This window comes from Anser cygnoides, chromosome 1 (genome assembly GCF_040182565.1).
Source record: "Anser cygnoides isolate HZ-2024a breed goose chromosome 1, Taihu_goose_T2T_genome, whole genome shotgun sequence".
Lineage (NCBI taxonomy): Eukaryota > Metazoa > Chordata > Aves > Anseriformes > Anatidae > Anser > Anser cygnoides.
Genome location: NC_089873.1, coordinates 86,973,568 through 87,000,421, shown reverse-complemented (window position 1 = coordinate 87,000,421; position 26,854 = coordinate 86,973,568). Strand labels below are relative to the sequence as shown.

At 40.6% G+C, this 26,854-nt stretch overlaps 1 protein-coding gene and 1 long non-coding RNA gene across 7 annotated transcripts in view; one reads left to right on the top strand and one right to left on the bottom strand.

The window, feature by feature from the left end:
- The window catches only part of LOC106040061 (uncharacterized), a 38,592-nt gene extending 16,518 nt beyond the window's left edge, over positions 1 to 22,074 (top strand). For 3 of the 5 annotated variants that reach the window (XR_010833260.1, XR_010833264.1, XR_010833263.1), the window contains 6 exons: positions 586 to 721; positions 1,995 to 2,212; positions 12,557 to 12,752; positions 13,799 to 13,953; positions 19,813 to 20,175; positions 21,945 to 22,074. This is a non-coding gene — a long non-coding RNA (uncharacterized lncRNA). The remainder of the gene's footprint in view (positions 1 to 585; positions 722 to 1,994; positions 2,213 to 12,556; positions 12,753 to 13,798; positions 13,954 to 19,812; positions 20,176 to 21,944) is intronic. The other 2 variants (XR_010833262.1, XR_010833265.1) reach the window with 2 other exon arrangements.
- HTR1F (5-hydroxytryptamine receptor 1F) overlaps positions 1 to 26,106 on the bottom strand; it is a 116,303-nt gene extending 90,197 nt beyond the window's left edge. For both annotated transcript variants that reach the window (XM_013187678.3, XM_013187686.3), the window contains exon 1: positions 25,424 to 26,106. The gene's annotated coding sequence lies outside the window, so the exon portion shown is untranslated. The remainder of the gene's footprint in view (positions 1 to 25,423) is intronic.
- Positions 26,107 to 26,854: the final 748 nt, after the last annotated feature.

Below are 26,854 nucleotides of genomic sequence, written 5' to 3'. Positions count from 1 at the left end.
TCCAAATTATATTTTGGGTGAAATACCCATTTGTCCTCTATAAAGATTTATGTAACTTGGGTCGCTGGTCATGTATATTTCTGCATTCTCTCCCAAGTGGTGATAAAAATAAGCTTTTCTATTACTCCATGGATAACATTTATGGACTGTGTAGAAATTACATAAAGTTCTTTCTCTGGTAATTCTAAAGGAAAAGACAACAGTAAGGTTAGTTTCCTCATGGTAGACATTTTTTGATAGTGTGGTGTAAAATGAATGCTAAACAGAATTTCCACAATAAACAAACTTTTATAAGAATGACAGTAAATTAAGCTCATATATATTTTATGCTGTCATACAGGTTTCGAGATCTCCTTTGTATCTGTTTTGATATTTTTTTCTTATTCTCTCCCTATTCCCCCACTTTTCAAAACACATCCTTATTTCATGTTATCTTTTGTAGCCTTCCATCTTGTTTCTCTTTTATTTCTTTGAACTGCTTCTTTTCCTTATTCCTGTTTAACTCCTATTTGAAAAGTCATTTCTTGCTTCACCTGATTGCCTGAATAACACTAAGCCATTTTTGTTGTGAATATTTTGCAACAGGCAACTTTGAGCACCACAAGGTCTCTTGCCATCTCAGCACTGAGGAAGAGGAAGCTGTCCTTTGCAGCATCTGTTGCCTAGCAATCTGTTTCTCAGGTGTCTTTAGCTGTACGGCATTGTGATCAAAGCTTCAAAGGCAAGTGGAAAGGAAAATAAAAATGGGCTTGAAAAACACTGCAATCAAAGTGCAGCACTTGCTGCAACATGACAGCGAATAGATGCCAGCAAAGCTTTATGCCCTATGTGCCATTATGTACAAGAGGCTTCAACCGTTTTGCTAAGTGCCTTGTGCTCTTTGGAAGATACAAAGCAGTCGTTACTATCTTGCAGCTCTCCACTGGATGGTGTCACATGACTCTGTTCAAGATTTGAGCTAATATCACTCAGCCTTGGTTTCCAAGCCCCGCTGTTTTTTTTTTTTTGTTTGTTTGTTTTTTTTACATCACCATAGACAGTTTTATTAACCATCAGGTTGGATTCTTAACAACAGCCAAGGACCCGGAGTAGTGTGTTTCCTACAGGACAAAAGCTAATGTGGATGAGATGGAGTACCCTGAGAAGCTCTGCATTTCCTCACTCAGACGTCACTCAGAGCCACGGAGCCAGGCATTGCTTTGCATGTAACAGACCATCTGTGTGACCCAGTTGAGCCATTTCACAACACAGCAAATAGCCCAGACTGGCCCTGGCTAAAGGTGTGAAAGTTCCCCATACTTTGACCATATTGTGCTCATGCTTAAAATAGGTATAAAAGAAACCTTGTGAAATACAGCTTTATTAATACGGATGATGCCCAGGTTCTTGAGATGTCTGGCTTAATTTTATTCACACCATGAAGATCATAGAATCACAGAATCATTTAGGTTGGAAAAGACCTCTAAGACTATCTACTCCAACCTTTAACCTAGCACTGCCAAGTCCACCACTAGAAGATGTACTAACTAGCTAATGCCATCACTGAACAAAATTAGATGAAGTGATAAGTACCATTCATGATGTTAGAGGGAAACCAAACGTATCTCAGTGAGACCACCTGGATACAAACAACATCTGGACTAACACAACATAGTCCCAGCCTACTGTGACATTTATTTATTTATTTATTTTTTAAATTTTTTTAGCTTATGTATGTAAGTCCCATTAACTTTTGGTGAGATTAACTGTTTAAATAATCTAGGGATTCATATTAGTGTTTTATCTGTGAAGTGACCCCCGAATAGAAGCACAGAATGTTCTCTGTTATTCAGACATTTTATTCTGCTTATGGTACAAATAAAATAAAATAAAATAAAAAAATATCCAGGGATAATGATAAGTAAATCACACTAAAGACATAAAATTCTCAGAAATCTATAAAGGTTAGGGAACAACAGAAAAAATAATATTAATAATCTCTTGTCTTTCTTTAGGGTTCACAAAATAAAGGAGTTCATTGGCCCATCTTTCAGAAGCATAACAGGAAAATGCAGTAGAAATACAGATGATTTCAACCTGCACTCAAAGTTACTGCACCACCAGAGGGTTAAGCAGGTAAATCTGTTTCCCAGCTAGGCAACTGCTGAGTGATTCTCTTGACTGTGATTTTGGAACTTCACAATGGCATTTTTGTATGCTGCACTGTTGGCAGGTGAGTAAAATCTACACCCCACTGCTTCTCCCCATCCTGCTGTTTTGAGAGTTAGAAGATTGTAGTTATTTGTCATAATTTTATTTATTACATTTCATGAAACAAGATTTTCAGGGAATGGGGTTGTTAGCAACAGTCCTCACCCACCTCCATGATTCCTATGTTTTCAGACTTTAGTCATTCTAGAGCTCAGTTGTGCTTCGTGTTGAAATTCTTTATTTACTACTGAGACAACCTTTTATAATAAGCATATAAGAAGATAGTCAGATGCTTTGCTGACTGGAGAAGAGAGATGGAATTAAAGGGTTGATTTGCCATGAACTTTTCCTTAACCTCCTGAGCTTGAAAGAACAGTTTTTCTGTCTGTTTCATGTCTGGTTTAAAATTTTCTCAGAAAGGTGTTTCCTATTTGATGCTGTATTAAAAAGCATAGGTCTTCACCAGCAAGACAAGTGAATGTCTACAGAAGTAACAGGCATAGGACTTTTGGTCTGAAGGTATTTTCTTTTGCAAGTCTGGAGAAGGGAGGAGGGATGGAAGCATGAGATGGTGAGGATGGAATTGAAAGCCCCACTGAACATTGTTCTGCTTTTGGACTTCTTTCTCTTGCTCCTACAAAATATACTGTATAGATCAATAAAGGAGTGAAGATTCCCCCTTACTTTTAAAGCATTCATTTTCATTGTTTTGAAGGCCTGTCTATGAAAACAAGTTATTAGAAATTATGGTTTTGTTTGAAAACTTCTGCACAGAAACTAACAGCCAAAGTTGGTCATTTCTCACTACTCGCTTAAATCTGTGCAGCAGTGTGTCTGACACCACTGCACAACACCAGAGGTTAGCCTCATAGTATTCTCTCTTGTCACAGGTGAAAAAGCAATTTGTGGTGGTGTTTTCTTTTTCTCTTCCCCAAGTCTTGATTTGAAACTGTACAATAAACTCTGGGAATGCTGGGACTGGGGAGTAGCAGAAGCTAAAAGTCAGTTGTATTATTCACCTGTATTTTGCAAACTTTTCCCATTTTCAAGCTGTTGTCAGCCAGCAGAGAGGAAAAGTGATTCTGTGAGATCCCTCACAACCTCATGATGGAGATGCTGCTGTCTGTATTTGCAATCACACAGCCAGGTGGCTTGTGAAGACCCAGTTGCTTTGTCAGTTTGCACAGAGGAGGATGAAATCTAAGGAGATAATTTTGTTGAATTCTACCTGCACCAAATGAATTTCCAGTAGCTCAGCTCCCTGGGTTCAGAAAAGTAGTATTCATTTTCAGGAAAGGGTGTGAGGCAGCATGAGGATGTACAACAATAAGGCTAAGTGTGAATACCCCCAGCTGAATTTTGGGCCCTTTTCACAGCCCACGTTTCCTGTGGTTGGAGCCCTGCTCCCTGGCAGAGCTGGACAGGCATGCCACTGCTGTCCTGGAAAGCAAATTTCATCCTCTGCATTGCTGCTTTATGATGTCTTTCACTAGCTAGGTGAAGTAAGATTTCAGCTGTGCTTTCGGTGGTTGCAGGGGAGCGTGGTTTTGAAAGGTTGAAAGAAGAAAGGCTGGTGCATAATGCAGGTCTGGATGTAGCCGAGCAAGGCTTGTTTGCTGCGTTTTGCACAATGGCTGTGACAGCAAGAGACACCATTTCTGGCAGGCAAAAGATCTTTGGAGATGCTTTACATAGCCAGCGAAGCTGCCTCCAGCACCTGTAGTTAATTGTGATGCCTAGTGGATCAGAAATTCCTTGTCCCCCTAGTTTTCAGAACTGAATCTTTATTATTCTTTTTTAGTGCTTTTCCAGTGTTTCTGCATATTTAGAGCATGGGTGGTTTTACAGCAGGGTATTGAATTTATGTCAACAACAGCTCAAACGTAATAAACAGTACAAGCTTTAGGGCACTGGAACATCGAACCCATAAGAAATGGTCCAACCATTTAATTGAAAGTAACAGTGTGGATGTGAAACTTTAAAACTATCAAATTCATACAAATGTTTGTTATTAATTCCACAAGAAAATGTGATTTGCTTACTAGAAGATTTTTTTTTTTCCTCTCAGTGCTGAAGAAAAAGGGGAGGCTGTTTCATACAGGAGGGAAAGTGACAGTCCCAGTTTATACTGCCGAGTGGTGTACAGCCTGTTGCTTTGCTTGCCATGAGGGGCAGAGCTCCTCTAAAGAAGGGTAGAGGGTAACAGTACAGTACTAAAATATTTCCCATCTTCTGTTTCCGTACCATCTCCAGAACCCATTTCTGTGTGTCCCTGTGTTTTATAACACTTTATTATCTCCTCTTTCTACAAGGCCTTCCCACACTTTCTTTTCCTGGTCCTTAACCAGACTTCGTGTTCTTATTCTGCCACTCCATTTCCAGTTCCTGACCCAGAAATCTGTCAGGTGTGGTGGGATATTGCTGGGACAGAGCAGAAGTGGTGGTGGAGCTGGGGGAAGGAGTTAAAACTGGAGACCAGGGAGCTTTAAAGCACAACACAATAGTTATTGTGCTCGTTCCCGTCTCTATGGCAACAATAATGCAATGTTTTTCCCTCTCCACTTCCCATGGTTTCCTCCTGGGCTTAGCCTGTAGACCTGCAGGGCATGGCTGTTGGCCACCCCTTTGTTCAGCACAGGGACTTGAAGGATGCCTGTGCAACTCTGAATTGGTGGAAGGGCTGTTGGGAAATTGGAGAGAGGTGGAGAAACAGCTAGGAACCTCTTTGTGCAACTATGTCCCTATGGAGATGGATAGATGCTATCGTGAGGTTTTCCACCAAGGAACAAAAAGGGTCTCGTTAAAATGGCGATGGGAGCTGGTGCTATAGGCAGTAATGTTTTTATTAGTATTGTGGCAGAGATCCTGTCAGAATGAGAACAGTATTACTAATATAGGTGACCCCTCAAAGACACTCTTGCCCTTGAATGCATTATTTTTACTTTAAATTTTATATTATTGAAGGTTTGCACAAACTGCATAGCAAAAATAGACTTCTGCAATAACTTCTCTGAAATCAAAGCATTAATAGTGCTGAGGCTGTGATTAAAGCAAACTGAATACCTTAAAATCTCTGTGCATCTTTAAATTACTTTCTTTGGATAATATATCTTATAAAAGCTGAAGGCAGCTGAAAGCTCAGAGCATTGTTCAAACAGTGAAGCAGAGTGCTATCTCAATTGCATTTTCTCCTATGCCTGCTATCTTGGTAACTATGCTTGCATTATAAGCTTTTTTTTTTTAACCATTGAGGTACCATCATACTGAATGAGATAGGGTGATTACTTGGGAGTAAAGAGACTTTCTGATATTCCATAAATGCAAGTGTTCCCAGGTGCATTTCTTGTGGCTTGACACTGCTGTGCCATTTGGATAATACCAGAGGGCAAACTTTGGAAAGGTGTAAGAAGTACCAAGAGACAGAAGAAAATGTTAGAAAATGCTGTTGTGACAGATGGTGAGATGGTAGGCTGTTCTCAGATGGAGGCAACTTGATGAGCTTTACTTCTCCAGTCTGGAGAGCTTCTTGAGAACAAGCTGGGAGCAAACACACTTAGGAAGCTGCAGAGCAGCTTTCATCTGTGAACTCTAACTACTGGCAGAAAAAAAGTTAGTCAGCAGCTCTCTAGGTAGCTGTATTAAAGCTGAACAAGTTCTGCTGGTGGTTTTGGTTTGCCAGGGCTTCTGGCATAAAGATCTGCCAGGAGCGCTGGCTGGAATTCATCATGCCTTGGCTGAGAAACATTAGAGCTGGCCACAAGTCGTGGGAGAGCAATGGTGGCATTCCTAGCAAACCAACAGCACTGGAGGAGCCAAACCAGTGCCTGCCTTGAGCTTTTCTGTCAGTGGTCCTTGACTTAGCTTGCAGTAGTGGAGCATCCAGATGCTGCCCTCTTGGCTGCTGGTCCTGCTGGATGTATAGCATCATGTATGGTGCCTTTATGGCAAGTAGTACCCTTTTTTTTTTTTTTAGCATATCTCTTCGAGAGTTTGCTGAGGTTTTGGCTAAGATGACTTGCAGTCTTGAAAAAGGTATTTAGATCTACAGCTGGAATGCATCCAGCTATGCAGCAACATTTAAAGTGGAAGTGACACCTGGCCACCCGACAGAAATAGTAAGCTCCCAGGAAAACTGAGAGTTCAATGATGGAAAGCTGCAGGAAAATCAATTCAAAATACAGATGTATTCACTTTTTGCCTTACCATCTGACTGAAGTTAAGTTGATAAGCCATTTTTAAGCATGTGTTCTGTTTCACCAAAGGTCTATGCTTATTATATAGATGTTTTCCTATCCCCCAGATTTTTTTTTTTTGGGGGGGGGGGGGTGTAAACCTGAGCATCTTTTACTTCTTCCACTCCCTTCTGTCCACCCTTTCTGCCATCTTTCAATCATATATGTAAGTCTTAATACCCACATTAGAGACCTTTCTTTCCCCACACATTCAGAGCCTACTGCGTACATGTAGCTTCCAAAGCACTGAGTGGGCTTGATGTACCATCAGGCTGGAACGTGTTAGGAGCTAATTCTGGGATGTGTGAGTGCAGGAATTGTCATGGGAACACAGCTGATAATCAAGAAAGATAAAAGTTCCAGTAGGAAAACAGATTATGGGAGGTTTCTCTGATGTTGCTTGAAACAGTCTTAGACAGAGAATGATTTTGAAATTATTTCAAAGGAGACACCATGCCGTGGAAATCCCTGATAAAGCAAATCACCAGTAATAAATAAAAAAGGACACTTAAAATCATTTTTTTTTCCTAGTTATACAAGGACATAAAGCTGTCATTCTTCTAGACCCTAATAATGCAATAAAATCTAGGGAGTTATCTTCCCCAGACTGAAATTCTGCTAATTAACTTGGGTTAAAAAAAATATAATAATCTCACTGTTCTTTGGTGACAGAAAAGGAAGGGTTGAATTAGCCTGCTGCATAACCAGCCACCAGTCTTTTAATCCAGTTTCCTAGGGAAATGGTCCTTACAAGATCGTGCTGTCTGTCAGTCCCCATGTGTTCCTTAGAAGTCATTGCCTGGTTTTAACTACATATGCAGAGAGATCAAGAGTTCCTATATGCTTCATGAAAACATGCTGCCAAATAGATACCAGGCAAGCCCCTGCTAATGGAAAGGCCACAGCATGAGTTCAACCTATTATTAGACATCAGAGAATCTGTATGAGCAAACAGAAGGACTGAAAACTGTTGTAGGAACAAAAGCTACAAAAAAGCAAGCTTCAAAAGGTTCACTGCTCAAAGAACTTGTTGGGAGTTGCGATACTAAGCTCTGTATGCTCTCTTCTAACCAGTGCGGGGCCTCCTATAATTAAACCGGCAACATTTCTGTGATGAAAAGCTGTATTCAAAGTCAGCAATCAGTTGACATTGCTGCATATGGGGAAGACAGAAGCCTTGGAAGGGTCTGCAGAACCCACTGTGAATGTCTCGTGTCACCTTACCGGGATGGAATAGCTGCAAAACTGAATTGCCTTTCTCCAATTCTTATCCTTTATACTTATGCCTGGCTACAGGTAAAGTCAGGGACACATCTCAGATGTGGAGGCCTCCAAAACCACATGCCTTGTTTAGAGCTTGCTTGAGTGAGTTTGCATGTTCTTGTACCAAGATCACAAACTGAGTAACCTTGAGCTAGAAGACACAGAGAAGTTTGTCGCAGGAAGATCTGTCAGTCCATGCAGTATACATGTAGCCCGTCATTGCAGAGTTCAAGTACCTTTTACTTGTCTACGTATTTTTCTTCCTGTTGCCTTGTTAAACATGGAACGTGCCTTACCTTGCCTTATGGGTGGGAGAAGTGAGACACTGGGAATAAATGATGAGACCAAAGATGCATGCTTCAGCAGAGGATGAAATGAAGAAGGAACCCTCAGTGCCACAGACTAGAGGTGACTCTTGTGTGCTGTGCTGTGGGAAGGGGCAGCCTCAGGCTCTCCACAGCATATAAAGCTCTTTCATATGGTCTCTGCCCTTCCTCCCTCCTCAGACGAGCTGTAATTCCTGTTTATGCTTTTTGATTGCACTACAGCATATCAAATATCCCAGAACTGACCGTTACACCAATGCTTTTGAAGTGACTTTCAGCGTATCCCAGTGCAAGACACTGTATTACAAGCTTGGCTACAAAAGTGGCTTGCTACCTTCCCTTTCAGCAATTGTAAGCCATGTCCAGAAATGCTCTGAATTAGCTGCTAACAGCCTAGATTGCAGTTCTGATTGCACAAAAGATATTGTTTCTTAATGACTTACATCATTTGATTTATTCTTTTAAAGTCTCTGTGAAGTTTTTAGCCAGGTACTTTGTCCCCAAATAGTGCTCTGTAAAGGCTGAACTTCTGCAATCCATTAACATTTCCACTGGCCCAAAAATGTTATTTCTGTTTCCCTGCTCTAGATGAGCAGCCACCAGGCACTGCCCCACAATACAGCCCGGCTCCTGCCATCTTGTCGAGGAAGAACCAGCCTGAAGCCCGCTCACAGATGGTGTGGAGCATGTTCTCCAAGGCAAGGGGGCTGTACAACATTTAGCATTACCAGGCAGAGGAGGAAATTTCAGAATCAGCAGATCCCTCACAGCCCTTGTGCTGTCCTCTTGCAGGATGCAGAAGCAGCTTTCGTACCTCTGTTAGCTTGGCTTCCTCAGCATGGTGCAAGGAAGGAGGCAGTTTCTCAGGCAGTCTGATGCAATCAGTGTTCTCTTAGACAAGACTCCTGCCTTCAAAACTTCCTCACAAGCAGCGCTGTAGTCAGCAGTGAGCATAAAATGGTGGTGCTGGCTTGTGTGCATGTGCCTGAGAGTTGGCAAGTTAACAGTCGGACAGCCTGTTCAGATAAGGTTTTGCTTTTACCGTCACTTCCCACGTAGAGCCTGGTGCCACAGTCTGTGCTACAGCCTCCTTGTTATCATGCTGGAGAACTTGAAAAGCAGAGACTGCACTGGGAATATTTTTATCTTTTCAATTGATTCGTTTGTGTGTTTACCTGGTTCTGATAGGGACACTTCTTCTACATTCCACTGATTCCTCTAGTCATATATGTAAAATGGCATTAAAAAAAAAAAAAGACAAGCACATGTGCGCACACACACCCAAAAAGATCTGAACTGGTCTGCTCACTGACTACTTAGATGTAACTGGGAATTTAAATTGCAAACAAATAGTAAAAAGTAACTGTCTGGATAACCTTCCAACAGGCAGAAACACCTTCTGAATTACCTTCTTAGTTCCTTCCTACAGCACATTATCATCACTTCAATCTAAATTGAATTGAATCTAAGCCAGTTTACCGCAACAAATGAGATGCTCTCTTGTAGATGCTCTGGCCTAAAAGCTAGGTGTGACACTGCTCACTCTTAGAGGCATCAAATGAGAGTGGTGAGGACAGATCTGTGTAGCTTCCTTCACTACAGAGGAGCACTGATTCTCACTGTTTGGGTAGGTTTTAGGAGGAGCAGAAGATACGAAGAAGGGTGTAATTTTCTCATTTTCCTCCTCCTTCTCCACCCTCAATATAGAAGACTTTTTCTTCCCTGGTGGGGAGGTATCTGTGCCCTGGGAAGAGCAGTTCTGCCTACAGGGTCTCTCCATTCCTTCAGGGCATTTCTTTATTGCAGCTCAGCTCTTTCAGAGTTGGTGACTGTTGAAGGCAGAAAGAGGAGAATCTGAAGAAAGGAGACAGGGCACCAACTGTTTTTCTTACTGAAGGCAAGAGCAGTACTTCTTGATCCTTACATTCATTGATTCCTACAACTCTTTAAAAGGCAATGCATCTCGTGATAACATTTTCTTGACAGGTGTTGGTCCAAGAAATTTGTAATGGAATGAGAGGGGTATGATCTGTTCTCATTAGCACAGAAAGGCTTTCTGTTTCAGACGAGACAAACAAGTCTGTATTTCCTGTCTTCTTTAATTATTTCAATTTATTAAAATATTTGGTTTTATGTTCTTAATATCCCTGCAATGCTTTGAGTTCTTGGGTCAGTGAGTCATAGTTAGAGCTGTATAAGAGCAATCTTTTTTTTTTTTTTTTTAAATATATATATAAATGTCTTACTTTTCAGGCTGACCATGTAATTTTATCATTCATCAAATGATCCATGACTCTCTAGATTAAATGAATGAATTTCCAGCAGGTAAATTTGCTTGGGCTCAGCAGACAAAGCTTTATGTCAGGTTACTGCCAAAAAAGTCTACGCAGTATTGTCTCAATAAAAAATGAAAGTAAAAATCAGTTAGTCACAGGTGTGCTACACATTAGATTAGCAGAAAAGGCATCACAAAATGATGACATTGCAAAATAGTTCACTTGGAAAAGGATACACAAGAGTTGGTCACACCTAGAATATGTATTGCTTTTATGAAAAGAATTGGCAGAAAAAGTCAGAATCACATTTATAAGTGAAGTCAGTTCTGATGAAATAAATCAGCTCCTGACGCTTACAGTGTTCCTTCCTGCGTAGATGGTGTTTCAGCCTACATGTATTTTCAACAAATCTCTCTGCCAGTCTACCTTTAACTTTGAAAATCAGTGCAACAGCATGGAACTATCTAGATTCCTGTGCCACTTCCAGTATGGTGCCTTACAAGTTTATTTAAAAAAAAAAAAAAAGATGTATTTTTTCCCTCATTCTCTTTCATGGTTACAAACCTCTTTTGCAGGTGTTGGAAGTTAGATTTTGGCAGATAGCTGCATCCTGGTCAGAAAAATGTTATATAACTTCTCATCTTTCTGCTTTTTAATTCCATTTTAATCTTTTTTTTCTTCCAGCTAAATTCTGGCCAAATCTCTCTCTCTCTCTCTCTCTCTCTCTTTTCCCTTCCAATATTTCTCCAGTATTTCTGCAAGAAGATTGTTTTTATGAATTTTCTGACTGAGATAGAGATGAGCAATTTCTAAACCACCAGACAAAGTCCCCTTTGGCTGCCACAAGCTGATATTAATGTTGCAGTGGTCCTGATAACTGTTTGTGTAGAGGTCACCAGTTTAGCCTCACCACATTCCTGAGAAGTCGCTGTCATTGCCATATTACTTGGGAAGATGAGAGATGAGCTTCCTGATCTACCATATCATCCCTGGCTTTGACCATAGACAGCGGTCTACCACTCTCTCTGAATCAAAAAAAAAACCAAAAACACACAACTGAATGGCCATTCTTTCATCTTACAACTATGATGATACAACCAGTGAAAAACAGGTGAGAGCAGTCCTTTATGGAAAAGCAGCACCTCAGTGTTAGTCCATAACAGAAAGCACTTGCCAAAGAGAATCAGGACTGATTCTCCTCTTTCTCCGTCCATGTGTCAGGATGTGTCCAAACACAGCAGATAACTTGCAAGATGTTCTTGCAAGTGATTTACATGGCTGTGGCACAGACATTGAGATTGTAGTGTATGGTTTTTCCCCTGGTTTTCATGTGTTGCATCAGATAGTCTTCATAGACAGGTCCTGAGAAAGATTAATGGGATTTTCTGCAGAATTAGTATTAGATTTCTTTTTGGTTGTTGTTCCAAATTGCCAAAAATATGTTTCCCTATTCATTTGGACATAAACACAAAAACATTGGATGTTGCATCTCTTGATTTTCTTTTATTATTCACTTTTACCCCAGCGGAGGTCAGCTTTGCCTGTGCTGGGGAAAGGTAAAACAGCTCCAAGCTTGGGCGTCTGCACACCTAACAACACACAGTGCTGGTTTCTTCCACCTTTCCACTTGCAGCTTCTAGCCAAAGCCAGTTTCAATCCTTCTTCTTACATGGGGAAAAATGTCCTTTGAACCAGGACACACAAACCTTAAAGAGTGCCCTAGAAAGATTCTTAGAGAGCCATTCCTGATGCTGTTGCATGGCTCCTAGTCTGTCTGAGAACAGCAAGAACAGGAGAGCCAAAGTGCAGTGTCCTCCTCTGCTGTACATGAGGATAGAGCTTTCTACTGGAGGCTGCAAGAAGAGACTCCCCAAAAGAGCTAGAAGCTGCACCTGAAATGTGCTCTCCAATTGCTGAATTATTAGGAAAACAGAAATACTGCCTTTCTTTTGTAACTCTCTTAACTTATTTGCTGTATCAAAACTTAGAAAAAAAAAGAAAAAAAAAGCATCTCTGTGCTCAATTTTTTTTTTCCAAAGTTTTTATTTTATTTATTTTTTTGCTGGTAAATCTACTTGGATGTATTCAGAAACAATTTTACCAATTTAAATTGCAGTGTTTCAGCAAATACATGGTTCACCACAAATATCATTTCCTCAGCTTCATCGGTTACAGTTGTTCTTCAATGTTTGTTCTTCAGAACATGAATGCAGGTACCTCTGGGTAAACATTTCTTTTTTTTTTTTTTTTTAAACTTCTATGTTCACAGAGCAGTACAGAGATCACTAAGTTGCTGAAAACAGTATGGGGAACAAGAGTGCTCTCCCTAAATGTATCATGGATGCTGGACTTTTTTTATGCTGCAACTTTATATATTATTTAAACTGTTCAATGGAGAATATAAATCTTAGCGTCAGAGTAGGAAGATGCTGGGAAGTTTGTGATACATCCATGACAGACACAAGGTAATCAAAACCAACTTTCCTTCTGAAAAAAAAAAAAAAAAGCTCTGAAAAGCTCTCCACAACAGTACAATATACCTTTAAATGCCAGAGATAAATTCAGAACTGCCATGAAGAAAATACAGTAGAGTTGTGAGAGGGCTCATGTTTCCTGCATGAATCTTGACTTCATTGCAAGTTTGCACCCATTCTCCAAAAAGAGAACAAGGCGACAAATTCCCTTCCCACTTGGCATCATTTTCTTTCCATTCTTAGTTTAACTGTATTTTATGTATTTTCTCTAGTTTTCCAGCGTTCTATAACAAAGCATTTAAGAGGTAAGTCTTCCATAGAGCTATTTCTTTGATTTTCAGAATACCTGAATTTTTTCTATTTCTGCTCAAGTGCTATCAGCAGAAAAAAGACCAAAAAACAAACAAAAAAAAACAACAGAAAACAACAACAACAACAACAACAAAACACCCAACAACAACCAACATTTGTATTCTGTAGTTTAATGTAAGGCATTTGAATGTCTTATTTTAGAAATGGTTTGTGGTTGTTTGTTTTGTTTTGCTTTGACTTTTTGCTTAATTTAGCAGAACTTCGCCTTTTCACCTAACATAAATATGTCTTTAAAATACAAAGTATCAGTAAATAAGCCTGGAGATTCTTAAATAACTTAAGCTTCCTTCAGTATATGAAATAAATCACAGAGTTACAGGGCATAATTTTCATCATGATGCCCAGACTTCCACAAGTTTTTGCTCCAATTATCAACCTTAATGTAAGCAGATATGATGGTCCAAAAGCTGAAAAGACCTCCCGTGGGAAGGATGACAGTGGGATGCACTAGCAACAGAGTAGGCAATGCAAAAGAGCAGATGTATTGATGCTGAGCAAAACCATTATAAAAGCTGTAAAAAAAGACCCTTAAAAATACCTTTATTAAAACGTTCAGTGTAATGTGTTATTTATCAGAAATAATTTGGTTCTGTAAAAAGAAATATCCTCATGTCTGAGAAGTATATGTACATGTACCCAAAATTCTGTTATTTTCTCCATTACAGAATGGGCTCCTGGTACTGCTGCATGGACACTGAAACCAGGGAGGCTGCTTGGGCTGAGACATGTTCTTCCTTTGGGAGGCTCAGCTGAGACTACATGATTTATTTCTGCAAAACGGAAGCCTGCCTTTTTTTGAAAAAAAGTCTCCAGGCTTGAGGTAGGATGATTAAATCAAAAGCTAAGCTCTCTTTGTACCCTGTCAAAATCCTAGTACTGTGCACTACAAAATGGCCCAGCTATTTTACCTAAGAAGTAAAAGTAAACGTTTTTTCCTCGTGAAGCTTAAGACTTGACACACCATGGAGCTGCATTCACAGAGTAGTACTGCCATATAGCTACTTGCTGTTACCATGCTTCATGCAATCACTTATTACTTGTGCTGAAAAAGTGGGAGAAACTGAAAAGAATTCACTCAGCCAGGTCAAATCTTCTCAGCAAAGAAGGCAGAAATGAATTCTGCTGCCACAGGGGTGACAGTCTAGGCTGCTCCCACTGTGGAAATGGTTCAAACAGAGGGGATGATTCAGGCAGAGCCCTAATGTGTTGGATTTGCAGTTCCTGGAGATGTCTTCTCTTTCGAGCAGCTGCTCACCTTGATTGTGTGTGCTCTGGCTCATTGCAGCAGCTCTGATTTAACAGAACATCATTGTGAGCAAAGAAGGTCCCTGTCTGTTGTAGTCTGCTGCCCTAGCATCGTTCGATCCTGCCTGTGGTTAAAGCCTATGACCAAACCCAGGCAGCTTCAGTGGTTTTACTTCTGTTCTGAGTCTTCTATGCTTCATGTGATCTCTCTTTAAGTCCCCCTCACAAACACACAGACCTAATAGTTTTAACCACAAGGCTAGTCTTTGAATTCTTGGCAAAGCAGAAGTCTAAAAAAAACAAGTTGTATTTATATATGATTAAACCACAACTAAGTAATGTTGTCCTTGTTTCACCATCTAGCCCTAGAGTTCCCCACTGCCATGGGCTGGGACGTGCTCTAGTTTAATAGTGGAGTTCATAGAATCATAGAATGGCTTGGGTTGGAAGGGACCTTAAAGATCATTTAACTCCAACCTCCTGCCATGGGCAGGGATGCCACCCACTAGGTCAGGCTGGCCAAGGCCCCATCCAGCCTAGCCTTGAACACTTCCAGGGATGGGGCATCCACAGCTTCTCTTGGCAGCCTGTTCCAGTGCCTTACAACCCTTACAGTGAAGACTTTCTTCCTAATGTCTAGTTTAAATCTACCCACTTTTAGTTTAAGACCATTCCCCCTTGTCCTGTCATAATCTACCTGAGTAAAGAGTCCTTCTCCATCTTTTTTATAAGACCCCTTTAAGTATTGAAAGGTCGCAATGAGGTCTCCCTGGAACCTTCTCCAGGCTGCACATCCCCAGCTCTCTCAGCCTTTCTTCATAGGAGAGGTGCTCCAGCCCTCTGATCATCTTTGTGGCCCTCCCCTGGACTCACTCTAACAGGTCCACATCTTTCTTCTGCTGGGGCCCCAGACCTGGACTCAGTACTCACTTCTCCAGCCTGTCCAGGGCCCTTTGAATGGCATCTCTTCCTTAGATAGATAGAGATATCCTATAGATATCTTACCCTTTCCTATGTGTAGAGATAGTCAAATCCCCTTGAAATGTTGGTACATGGGTTGCTGCATCCATTTCCACCCCCTCACTCCACCAGACGCACAAGTGGTCTTTGGCTGGGTGCAAGGGCAGCGCTACCAACCAGTGATGAAGCAAGAAACAAACAGAAAAATTCACAATCAGACAGGAAACATTTAGATGTGGAAGGAAGTGGCAGAATGTTTTCAAAACTGCATAGTTCAAATCTTTGATTTAGTGTCCCTCAGTTAACATTTCCATTTTTCTATTTTTGCCAATGCACATTACACATTTTGTACCTCAACAAAATGCTCTTACCTAGTCAATGGAGTTTGAGGGCTGCTCTCGTGAGTGACAGCTCCTCCCACTCTTCTTTCTTCTCACCCTCTTTGGTTTCATAACCTAGCCTTTTTCTTATGCTTTCTCCCCTTTTCCCACCAGTACCCAAGGAAGAAACTGTTTAAATATTCAGAAGTAGGGCTCACAGCAGCATGCTGTATTATATAGCCCTGAAAATGTGCAAGCTGTGTTTTCCTCTTTTCTTTTTAAAGACTAAGTTGTTACATTCAGAATTTTGCTAGTTGTCATTAATGATTGATGTGCTTTTTCTAATTTTTTCCCTAACTTTCAAAATTAGAAATTGACTGTTTTTCTGAGATTAAACATCATGCTTTAGACAGAAATCTTTAATGCAACCGGTGATGTGCACCATTGAGACAGTAGCTGATTATGAAGGATGATATCTAAAAAAAACCAGCAAATCTTACCATGTCTAACATCTGGTTTTCTTCATTCATATTTTCCACACTTTTCTGGTACTTTTATATTAAAAACAGGTGAAGATGCAGTCCAGCTATTAAGCATCCTTCCTTCGTTTTTTTCCCCTTTCTATTAGAGAGATTTAGTAGTTTGAAGTGACTAAAATAATTAAACGTGGTCTGCTATTTCTTAGATGTAGCTATATATAACAAAAGATGTGTGTCATTAGCCTAACGAACTGCCAGGAGAGCCAGTAAATGGTTTCAGTGTAAGATCAAGAATGAGGCTAATGAACAGCAAACTCTACTTGTTACCTGAGAATAGAGAAATGAAACACAAGTGCACTAAAGAGAGATAATTAAGGAATGCCATCATGGTAAACCTGCACTCTGTGTGAGTTTGTGTTGGCCAAGCTGCAAGGTTCTGGAATAGCAGACGAATGTTTACGAAAGTAAGTAACGCTAGTTTCCATTTTAACGCTTGCTTTTCCTGATGGTGTTATCTGTTACATGTCCAGCAGCTATGGATGACAGCTTAATAGGTCATCTTAAATAAGATATACACACAGAGCCGCTGATCAAATATTACATAAGTAAGTAGATGAGACATTTGTTTTTTAGATGGTTACAGTGGATTAAGAATTCCACAACAAATATATAAATTCCTGTCACAATACCATGTACACAGAGCACAGGCTTTTTCACTAGGGACTGTGCAATTGATTCACCAGAGAGCAACTCATTTTCTAGAAAAGTGTCAGCTTTTGGAAAGCTCCCATTCTTTGCTCTTACTATGGGATTTGGAAAGCCCACCACATAATGATACCTGCTGTCAGTAGCAGATTCTGTGCTTACGCCCTCTTTCCTTGTCTTTCCTTAGTAGCTATATATAAAAATAGGTCTGTTTTCTAGTTCAAATCTACCTTTACAGATGGTTGAAAGTGCCATTGACTTTTATGCCAAAATCTAATGGAGGCATCTTAGGCTGCTCATCTTACTTCATTTTGTCATCAGTCTCTCAGTAACTGGCTGGCCCTAGTGAAGAGAGCTTTGTCTACTTTCCCCAAGGAGAAAACTTGGTGTCACTAGGCCATTGTAGAAATCTGAAATGCAAAAAAAAAAAAAAAAAAGAAAAAAAAAAGCCTCAACCAAGCATATCTAAACAGAAACAGATGTCTGTACTGCTGGAAGATCCCTGCTCGCTAGCCCAAGAGCCACAGTGTGCCCTGTGCACATAATACATGTTAATCACCATTTAGTGCAGTGGAAGCAGCTGTGCTCACACTTCAGGGCACCTAACAAAGGTTTCTGTGACTCAAAGAGATTATTACTGTTTTTTTTAGAGGTTTTATGGTTCAAAAGAGCTCCAGTGGAATGAAAGATTTAATAGCATAATACCAAGGGGGAGATAGGTTGAATGTTTGTAGATACAGCAACAGGGTTTGTGAGCCATTAAGGGTAGAAGGTCTGCTGGGAACGCACTGGAGAAAACTTTGTAGGACAGAAAGATCCAAATCTGGGTATGGTCTCAGCTATTGTGCTTATTTGAAATGGTCCCCTCTGCAAATAAGTTCCAGATCCCTACCTGCCTTTTGTCTTAGAGGGAACTGGTGGTTTGCTCCAATAAGTTTCAGGAACAAATTAACATTGATGCAGCTTGGATGATTAGAAGATAGGGACTTAAGAACAAATCAGGGAAGTGATAGTGTAGACATACCCACAGGTCCTCATTAGTAATAGAAAGTAGTTCTTTATTCTAAACATAAACATCCTAAAATATTAACTAAAAAACAACAACAACAAAAATACACCAGCAACAACAAAAACAAAACCAGCAAAAAACAGCCACCCTAGGCTTTTAGTCTAGATGAAAGGAAACATACATTTCATCTTTCCCAAAACAGCAGGGACCTTTTTTGCCACTGGCAACTGTCAGTCTTCAGGTAATTTCATAATAAGTCCTGCAGTACAGTCCTTGAGAAGAGCGAGGGTTGGCTGGAAGAAAAAAATCAAAAGCCTTCAGTAAAAGGCAGAGTGAGAATGAGCTTAATTTATAACCCTAATGTAAAAATTCTTTGTGCAGAGGAGATGGTAATGATGCTATTATGTTGGGCAAGCACAATATAGAAGATTGTTTATGTAGATACAAGTGTTAGAGAGGGCAGAATGTAAGTCATTTCCCTAAGAAAGATATCAACTGCCTTAAATGCAGCTTTTACAGAGACCTAAATGATATTAGACTCCTAAAGTTTGACCTCCCTGTTTTCTTGAGCAGATAATTGTATTATTTTCTTGTTTTATCTGGTGTGTTTGGATTTTTTCAATGTCACTGAAAAATGTCAGTATCACTGTCTGCTCCTGGCTGTCCTCCCTGGATGGGTGGCCCCTGGCCCTGGTTCATCCCCTCACGACATCTGGACTGTCAGTGGACCCTGTTATCATCCCCTGGCTCTGTCTGTCTAGACCCTGTGGGCCTGTGTCCCCTTGGTTGAGGCAGCACCTGTGCTGGGGTCACTTCAGCTCCCTGCACACTCCCCTTGCAGAGATGCCCTGCTCTCACTGTTCCTCATGTGCCTAAATTCAGGATGTGGATGGCCGTGTAGCAGTTTTTCAAAAACTATCTGCTGATTACATCATCTGGACATGAGTCAGCCCTGTGATGTTGTTGATGTATGTTGGCATGAATGTCTCTGACTGGTCAGTCATTTCTGATCTTCCGTTCACCCTCTTGGTTGTTTGTGTCCAAGAGCATCTTTGATACTCATTCTTTTGAGCTACATTTCCTGTAAAAATTTAAATTCCAATTCCACTGTTCAACTTATTTGCATTCCTCCTCAACCTGGTATCACCTGCACACTTACCAAGTGTACAAGTTACTCCCTCTGCTAAACTGTTAATGAATAATTAAATGCTAAGTATTATTAAAATTTTAATTAAAACATTACATGACACCCAGGAGAGTCTCCTGGTCAACCACAAGTGGTACATGCCTTGCAATTTGACAGTAGTTGTAATAATGAATTATTAAGACCTATTTTCTAAGTAAAGTTTTCCAGACAGTGGTACACACCCCTTCTAATATTTTCACTCAAGCCGTATTTATTGCTTTGTGTCTGTGGCAAGTTAGAAGCTTGTTCCGTAGTTACTAGGATTTAATATAACAACAGCTGGAAGCATATATTATGATAACTGGCTGGGCTGTGTCTCTAAACAATACTGGATGTGGTCCAAATTTGCCTGCGTTCTCTGATGGTTGTTGAGAGACCAACAAACCACAGCCTGAAATCTCTTCCAAAGATCATGTGTTAATAATAGACGTCTCCATTTCAGTTCTCTCTTTTGGTTTCAGAGCTCTCCCTTCTCTTCAGTGGCTCAGTGACCAGTAGTCATCACAGTGAGCTAGGAAACTTGTACTCTGTGGGCTCCATCACTAATAGACTGGTTTGGCCAAGCCATGCTGATCTTTTATAATCTAGCACAACACTAAGGATAAGAGAATGAATACTGGTAGTTACTTGTTTTTTTTTTTTTTTTTTTTTTCCACATTAAACTTCATAGATAGTCTTATGCTTAGTATGAATGAGCTGAATAGATTTAATGCTACCTAATCAAGAGTGTTTACACCAGGTAAAAAAATGGGAATGCTTTCCTTTTCTTCCATAGGAAAGATCAACTCTTCTTCAGCAAAAGACCAAATTATGGCCCAACTCTGTATCTAGAGACTAATGAATGTGGTTATGATACAAAGAAATCATCTGCACCTTACAGCTGGAAAATGCTTGTTTCTCATATACTAAAGTATACTACATATACTACTACAAGTATTTTGCACACTGATTTCCCAACTAGGGGAAAAGCAAAAGCCGCAATAACTACTGCTGTCCACAGTGAATGTTTTTCAGTCAGGGCAGTGTCAGAGCATTTCATGTGAGTGCAATCAGAAGCAATCCAGGAATTCAGAAGACCAGGAAACAGACAGCTGAGGACAAGGAGAGCGTGGTCTGCCTGAAATCTAGCTGCTGTCAGGTAAGAAAGATGGTGAGACTGGGAGGAAGAAGGAATAGAGAAAATGCAATGTGATGCTGAAATCACACTATTGTGCTGACCCTAAGAGTGATTCACTGAGCTCCTCTGTCCTCCATCAGAGAAAAGAAGCAATAATCAGAGAACGTTCAGAATTTCTGTCCGTGAAAAGGCCCAAGCCAACTGTTCTGCTCTCATCAGTACGCTGCTATAGGAGCTAACTACAGACAGTTCTGGGAAGCAAGTGTTACTGTGGGCAAAAGGAATGAAATCTGGTTAAAATTAACTTTTGTTTCCACTACTGTGAGGGGAAAAAAAAGAGAGAAGGGGCATTTGACTGTTGTCTTTTTGTCCAGAATTGTTATTGCAGATGTGACTATGTAGTTACACATACAGTAGTTAAAGACTCATAAATTCTATTTTGAAGGTCAAAAGCCACTAAAACTTATTATAGTTTTGATTGTGATTTATAGCTGCAGAGATAGGATGTTCTACTCAAGCCAAGGGAAGCTGCCAAATGCAACCACACTTCGATAGGCACAAAGTACCCTTTGGAGGAATTCCTGGTTTTGCTTTATCATAAAACATCCATCAAATTGTAATCACTTCACTGTTGCACAATAAGTAGCTTTTCTAGGTTAAGTAAGCCAGTTCAGTCCTTCTCACCTAATCTGTCCAAAATTTACACAATGGGTCAGACCCTTCTGTGGTTCTCTTAGTTCTCCTTTCTGCTCTCCTCTCCTCTTTTTCCAACTGATCATGCTCCTAATGTTCCTTCATAATTCATCACAAATGTTACTCATTTTTATGGGTTTTGTATTTGGCCTCTATGAAGTTGGTGTGTGTGTTTGTATCAGTATGCATATATATACACAAGCAGGTAGCTAAATCACCTTCGCACCTCATAGTGACAGTCTTAGGAGATTAAGCTCTGTATACAATGAAATATTCCTTGTGGTGAAGAATGATTTTTCACTTGTTTAGCTCCTAAGGCATAATGGCTGTGTTTGCTAGCGGGCCAGCTGACTTGCTAATTCATGCTTGGATGTTTTGCCAACAAGCCTTTGTATTTTCCATCACCAACTAAAAACCAGTTCAGTCAAGGCCTGAAACAGTTGCACACTTATTGAACATAATGAAGTGATGGTTTTACCAAAATGCAGTGAATTACTCTCAGAATGGCAACAGACTGTTTCTAGGGAGTAATAATCCAAAACTTTAATGGGTATGGCTGCTTCTTCATTGTGATAAGCCCTCAAAAAAAAAAAAAAAAAAGGCATTTCAAAGTCCAGCTTGCATTTTGTCGTTAAAAAGCACTACTTAAATATATTCAAGAAGGCTACTTGTTTGTATGCTGATGTAGGTGGGTTTTTTTTTTCTTTCTTCCAATAGACAAAATCACAACTCGTGCTTTATAGAAATCCTCTCATTTGTTGATGAAGCCAGTGCATGGGAGTATTTGGGTTGAACCTTTTGTGGTGCTTAGCTGCTGATACTTCATGGTAGAACAAGCCGCGTTTGATATATAAAGCTAACTACCCAGGCTCAGGCTCCCTGCTTCTTTCCTGGCAGAGAATCTGCAAATGCACACACAGAAATGCACAGCTGTAAGAGTCAAATCTAGTTTTATATCTCTTCCACTTCTGAGTAAGCCTTCCAGATTATGATATGATACCCTCCTACTATAGGCAAGGGGAACTCAAAAGTAATTAGTTCTTAGAGTGTCTTGGTCTGTGTAGTTTTCTGTACTCTTTTGTGTTTTCTTTCTCCAGGAACTGAAGGAAAACTGATGACATGAAGAAAGTGTGAAAGAAATGACCAATAATTCTATTCTCGTACTCCATCACCAATTTGTAAGAAGGAACATAATGAAAGTAATGCTTGAAATTAAAGACGTATGAGACACATTCCCAATATTTTCTGAAGTATGTCCTGGTTTTAATTAAAATGTAAAGTGTACAAACTGAAGGACTTGCTTTTCTGCCAGGAGCAGCTGCCTTGTGCAACCTTTCTTACCGTGGACATCAAATGTCAACTGAAAAAAATGTTTTGTTCTTGTATTGAAACTCATACAGTTGGAACCTTTATTGCAATTGGAAACATAATGTAGAAGTAGAGGGCAATATTATGTTTCATGTATAATTAGTTTGCAAAAAAAACCCATAACCAAGGGACACGTTTTTGGTGGAATAACTTCACACAATAGAAGCAGAATAGTGGATCACATTCATAGATCCTTCTTGCTAAACTCCATGACAAAGTAAATGAACATTTATATAAAACTGCTATAATAGTTGAAGCTTGAATTAGAGAGTCTGTAACCTTTGTTTGTGATCATAAATTAGAGAGAAATCCTGCAGGCAAAATAAATGCAACACTAATTAAAAAAAATACAACAACAAAAACCAACAAAACCACCAACATTAAAAGTCAACAGATACAACCCATCAAATAGTGAAAACATTATATTGTGTACCTAACATTAATCACTTAGGATGCTATAGTACAAGTTGTCTCCAACAATTTCTGTAGTTACCTCACAGGTTAAATGGACACTTACACGTGGAGTTTGGTCATATAAAATACAAAGGTATAAAAAATGGTTTCAAATACTAAAGCTGACTAAAGTCAGTGTTTCTTTCGTTCTCAAGCTACAAAGTTTTTTTCCACTGTTTCTGGGTGAAGGGCTAATACTAGGGGCAAGCCACTGAATCTGGCAGGTCATAACAGTTTTTCCAATGAATAACTTGGGGCAAAAAAAACATTCTACTCTTGTAGTTGTAACTTCTAGCAGCTGTGCACCAGTAGGTTACAAAAGGGATCTAAATTTTAATCACTTATGTCTTAGATGCTAAAATAGTGGTATGTCATTCTCAGATGTGGAACTGGCACAAAAAGCACTGAGCATCTGAGAGATGTCATGTGCAGTATGAGCCTTTTTGTGTGTGTCTAACCCCGGCTCAAGAGGGATCTCAGTATTGGGAAGTCAAACTCTGCAAGCAATGAGTGCCTCCTGCCTGTGTGTGTTCGGTTAGCCCTTTCATTTGCTGTCTGGATGAAAAAAAACAACACAGGTAATTTGGAGCTTGCAGAGGGGAAGAAAGGAAGGAGGAGGAAGCCTGGACTTGAATATTTGCAGGTTTCACTGAAACCAGTGAGAGACAGAAGCAAAAACCTGTGGGAAAAAACTAAAGCAACAGAAACTCAAATATTTTTTCCTCAAGAAAGCAGAACTTCTGACTTACCTAAGAATCTATTTTAGTTCTTGTATTAAAATTTCACAATGGTTTGTGGTTCATTACTTTTTTTCCTTTGTTGACTCCACAAACACTTCACTCTCCATGATGAAAATGAAGAAACTTTCAGATATTTATGACATGCCAAAGATAGAAGGTGCTGTCTTGCCCATGAGTGTTTGATAATTATGAAGAGGCATAGGCTGGGGTACCAAGAGCAGTGTGCTTACAGTACCTTAAAGCAACCTGATGTAAAGGTCAATGCTGTACTCTTTGCAGTATTCAGGCAGTAACATTCCCTGGAGTTACTGATGCTCTGAACAGCATTGTTGGCCAGTCACTTAAACATTCATCTCCTATGTGCATAAGAAACTGCACTCCCTGCTTCCCAATTCCTCTTTAATGCAACACTGCAGGAAGTTAGAGTCTGGTGTCAGGACACAGCAGCACACGGGTTTGGGAAAAAAATATAAACTTTGCAGATTTGTTTCTTGGGTCAACAGCTCTTAATATTTAGCAATCTAGAAATAAACAACTAACTTACGTTCTATCCTGTTTTCAACAATAACAAGATAAATGATAGCTGGACATAAGTTTTTGGAAGATGAATTCAAATATAATTGTAATGACAGCAAGCAACGTTTTAGAGCAGAAGCAAATGCTATGCATGTTGAAGGGTGTGTGGCATCCTTTTTCTCTTCGATTACTGAGACTTGTCCTCAAGCTAAGGTCCCTAAAATAAGTCCCCAAGATTAAGTGTTGTAAATCTCTCCTTCTGCCTTTCCTTACCATTGTTTGTAGACTTCTGTGGCTCAAAAACTGGAATCACAAAATCTTGTGCTTGGCTGCTATCAGATTGGTATGTGTGCTTGTGCAGAAGCATATGTACCTGTATGCACAGGTAGGTAGATCAATACATAAATGGCTTCTCGGGAAGCAAAGAAACAAGATCAATGAAGAGCTACAGAGTCTACACTAAGCTGAGTTTTTTTTCTGAGTTAAAACTTGGAAGTATAGCTCGTATTGTAGAGCTAAGTTCAGGCCAGTCATATTTACTAGCTATGAAACTATTACTCTCATTTTTCCCTATTTTATGAGAATAAGAGAGTCTTTTTTTCCATGTATATAGTAACTTTTTTTTTTTTAAAATAACCTCTCATTTCTATTTTCCTCATGTAAATGTCTGCTGGGTTACTGCTCCAAGAACAAGAATATCTAATAGTAGAAAGCATAAATATACATGAAATAATAATATCTGACAAAGCAAAGACATATAATCTCCTAAAGTTTTATAATGTGCAGAAAGCCTGGGGTTGCCCGGTGTCATAAAGCATCCAACTTTATGAATGTATGTAATTAATATGTATAAAATTAATTCTCTCTCAAACAAAAGCCTACCGGATTAAGAAGCTATACAAATCATACAAACTGTGCAATTCATAGCATGTTTTGATCACTTAAATAATTATAGGGCTGAGAAGTACCGCTTGATTTGTTTTGGGTGACCTTATCTTGGCAGGATGTACGAGTTAAATTAAGATGAAAACAGATGACAGTTCACATGTTGACATTATAAACTAAAAAGATTCATAGCCTACTTGGATTTTCAGATGTGAATGCCAGCATACACAATCAGTCAGCATACAGGACTGCATGTGTGTAGCATACACATATATATGTTGTCTCAGCATCAGCAAAAATTAAGCTAAGGAAAAGCAAAGTCAAAGGAATGCTGTCACATGAAATCTCGTCTACGTTCAGGTTAATAAAACAAGTAAATGTATGTGCAAGGCTGGTATGAACTGGGAAGGTTTCCATTCCTCAGTCCAACTTTAGGATAAAGCAGAAACTGAGTCCTGCTCTGTTAGAAACCCCAGCGTTTCAAGTTCTCCAGCAGTACAAGAGAAGCTAATTAACAAAAACCAACGGACAACGAAAAGAAGCCAGATAAGCCATAAATATCTGCAGGTATAAGCACACAGCAAGCGAGATAATGAAAAGTTAGCCAGATTTACCGTTTCAATTATCCAGCTGGGTGGGTTGGTGGGGCTTGGATTTTGGGGGGGGGGAAACGCCGGGAGCCGTTTCCACGAGGACCGGTCCATGCGCATCCACTCCGGCGCCGCGGAGCGCGAATCAGCAGCCCCGGCTCCCCCCTCGCCAAAAAGGCGAAGAAAAAAAAAAAACGAAAAAAAAAAAATTAAAAACCACGAAGAGGGGAGGGGAGGGAAGGGGAGGAGGCAGCCAGCGGCCGGGCAAACTCTACCGCCTGCGCTCCGACGCCGCCCCGACAGCTCCTCTCCCGCTCCCCGGCCCCGGAGCGCTGCGGGAGGCGGCTCCGCGGAGAGCCGCGGGGAGGAGCGGAGCGGATCGGAGCAGCCGCCAGGGGAGGGCAGTGGGCTGCGGGCTGTGGGCTTCGGCGTGGCTCCACCCGCGGATCCCGGGTTGCCCGCACCCGCCGAGCCGGCCCCGGTGGGCCCCAGGGTGTCCGAGGTGGGGTGGAGGGGCTGCTGTGGGGTTGTCGTCTTCTCGGTCTGAGCCTTGCGCCGGGGAGGGGAGTGGGAGGGGAAGGTCTGCATCAGCCGCCCATCTTCTGTGGGGTTTGGGCTCCTCCGAAGTGCACGCTCTTGGGTGAGGCTGTTCTCCGAAATGTTATGGCCAGGCTGCGAGGAAGAGTTGCTAGGCTGCGTGTGATGTGGCGTAGGGGTGGACAAGGATGCGCTAAGCGCTTCTGCAAAGGCAAAAGACCAGCTGGCAGAGCAGCGTGTTTGGACGGGGAGATTTTTGAAGTGAGTGATACCTTGCTGCTGCTCAGATGTGCTTGAGATGTAATCAGCCTGCTGTCAGCTGCACACCTTTTCCGTCCCTTTGCTCTCTCCTTGGCATGCAGCACTGGGCCTCCCAGCTTGACACGTCCCTGTGGATGCTTCTAGTCCATCATCCCAAAAAGCTGAGAGGTCACGGATGACCTAATTGCAAGCAGTACTTTCTGCTCCTTTTTCAAACGCTATGTGCAATTTACTTTCCTCATGGATATTTACCTAGGTACTGAGTGATCCTAGGTGCTAGTTAGTAAACCATATGTGCCCCTTTTTTGGCTCACGAGGTTTGTTGTTTGCTTGGAACTCTGTTTATACAAGTCTTTGCTTTGGAAGGAAACCAGAAATGTGTTTTGGTGAAACCAGCCCCTATATACCATTGCAAACTTTGATCCCACAAATACTGTAAAAAGGTGAAAGTTCTAGGGGTTCTTTTATGCCTTTGACTATTCAAAAAGGCAAAGGAAAACGTAAGTAGATAGCAGCTCTAACACCTACCTGCATCACACAGCCACATTCTAGTTCCATAGGTCTCTTTAGAGGTGGTATCCCTGGATCATTTGATGTCTGCCAGGATCTGAGGAGGCTGCTTAGAGCTGGTATTCTTCAGCTTTTAGCTAGTTTTTT